We start from the raw sequence: 2,674 nt of genomic DNA, 5'->3' as shown, positions 1-2,674 counted from the left end.
CAGGAGGCAGTGACCAAAACCATCCCCAAGAAAAAGAGAGGCAAAACGGCTGTCTGAGGAGGCCTTTCACATAGCTGAGAAAAGAAGCAAAGCGAGAGGCAAAGGAGAAGAGGAAAGATATACCCATCCGAATGCAGGGTTCAAAGAAAAGCAAGGAGAGATAAAGAAAGCCTTCCTCAGTGATCTGTGCAAAGAAATAGAGGAAAACAACAGAATGGGAAAGACTAGAGATCTCGTCAAGAAAATCAGAGATACCAAGGGAACATTTCATGCAAAGATGGGCTCAATAAAGGACAGAAATGGAATGGTATGGACCTCACAGAAGCAGAAGATATTAAGAAGAGGTGACAAGAATACACAGAATAACTATACAAAAAAATCTTAATGACCTGGGTAACAACGATGATGTGGTCACTCCCCTAGGCCAGACATCCTAGAGTATGAAGTGAAGTGGGCCTTAGAAAGCATTACTACAAACAAAGCTAGTGGAAGGGATGGATTTCCAACTGAGCTATTTCAAATCCTAAAAGAATGCTGTTAAAGTGCTACACTCAATATGCCAGCAAATTTGGAAAACTCAGCAGTGGCCAGAGGACTGGAAAAGGTCAGTTTTCATTCCAATCCCAAGAAGGGAAATGCCAAAGAATGTTCAAACTACTGCACAATTATGCTAATTTTACATGCTAGCATGATTATGCTCAAAATCCTTCAAGCTAGGCCTCAACAGTATGTGAACCGAGAGCTTCCACATATACAAGCTAGATTTAGAAAAGGGAGAAGAATCAGAGATTAAGCTGCCAATTAAGCTGCTGGATCATAGAAAAAGTAAGGGAATTCCAGAAAAACTTTTGCTTTATTTACTACACTAAACCCTTTGACTGTATGGATCACAACAAACTGTGGAAAATTCTTAAACAGTTGGGAATACCAGAGCCCCTTATCTGCCTCCTGAGAAACCTGTGTGGAGATCAAGAAGCAATGGTTAGAATCAGACATGGAACAACAGACTGGTTCCAAATTGGGAAAGGAGTACGTCAAGGCTATATTTGTCACCCTGCTTATTTAACTTATATGCAGAGTATATCATGTGAAATGCCAGGCTGGATGAAGCACGATCTGGAATCAAGATTGCTGGGAGAAATATCAATAACTTCAGATATGCAGATAACAACACCCTAATGGCAGAAAGCAAAGAAGAACTAAAGAGCCTCTTGATGAAAGTGAAAGAGGAGAGTGAAAAAGTTGGCTTAAAACTCAACATTCAGAAAACTATAATCATGGCCTCCAGTCCCATCACTTGATGGAAAATAGGGAAAAAGATGGAAGCAATGATAGACTTTATTTTCTTGGGCTCCAAAATCACTGCAGATGGTGACTGCAACCATGAAATTAAAAGATGCTTGCTCCTTGAAAGAAAAGCTATGACAAACCTAGACAGCGTAATAAAAAGCAGAGATATCACTTTGCCAATAAAGGTCCATATATCAAAGCAATAGTTTTTCCAGTAGTCATGTATGGATATGAGAGTTGGATCATAAAGAAAGCTGAACACCAAAGAAATGATGCTTTCAAACTGTGGTGCTGGAGAAGACTCTTGAGAGCCCCTTGAATAGCAAGGAGATCAAACCAAGCAATCCTAAAGGAAATCAACTCTGAATATTGATTGGAAGGATTGATGTTGAAGCTGAAGCTCCAACACTTTGGCCATCTGATGTGAAGAGCTGACGCATTGGAAAAGACCCTGATGCTGGGAAAGATTGAAGGCAGGAGGAGGAGATGACATAGGATAAGATAGTTGGATGGCATCACCAACTCGATGGACATGAGTTTGAGCAAACTCTGGGAGTTAGTGAAGGACAGGACGCCTGGCGTGCTGCAGTCCATGGGGTCACAAAGAGTCAGACAGGACTAAGCGACTGAACTACAACAACCCCTATCTTAGGGAGAATTAGTAAAAGAAATAACATTAAGCCATTTTAAATTCAGAGAGGAAAGGCTCTGTGAAAACATGAGATACTGCTCCTCAAACACAGCTTAAACTTTGTTTCTTTAGTAAGTTTTGATACTAAAGGCTATAATAAACCAGACTTGGCAGCCTGCTTTAAGAGAACGTTGTCCTCATTCCATACTGATCCCTACTGCTTTTTTGTGTGCTATTATCAACTCCTTGATCACCTGACAAAGACATTTTCTAAAGATCATTTTCCAGAATTAGACTTTATCGCATTCTCATTTAGTATGCTATGCTCTGGCTTCAATATCGTGAAATCAATTTCTTAAAGTCACAAAACAAGATTTTGACGTGAGGGGATGTCCCTCTTTTAGAGTTCCCTTCTGGATAAGATACTGGAGGCCTCATTGCAGGGAAGTCTTGGAAAAAAAAACAATAGGAGGATGAGGGATTGTGAGGGTTTTGTTTTTTTTTTCCCTAAAGAAAAATATCAATAAAATAACTTGACAATGTAAAACAGTGCCTTTATCTGGGGTCAAGGCCAGAGCAATGGACACCTTATCCCAGTCATCCTCTTCCTCTGATAAAGGCCCAACCAGTACTAAAAAGTCTTTTTCATAAGAGCCTAGAGGCCTTTTTTAAAGTGCTTGAAAAAGAAGTAGACAAAGGGAAACTGAAATCAAGAGGATTTTCCAGTCTGTCTCTGGTGGCTGGTCCAGAAGG

The sequence above is a fragment of the Budorcas taxicolor genome, chromosome 5, assembly GCF_023091745.1.
Source record: "Budorcas taxicolor isolate Tak-1 chromosome 5, Takin1.1, whole genome shotgun sequence".
Classification (NCBI taxonomy): Eukaryota; Metazoa; Chordata; class Mammalia; order Artiodactyla; family Bovidae; genus Budorcas; species Budorcas taxicolor.
The sequence above is the reverse complement of the archived record's forward strand: the minus strand, read 5'-3'. Positions refer to the sequence as shown.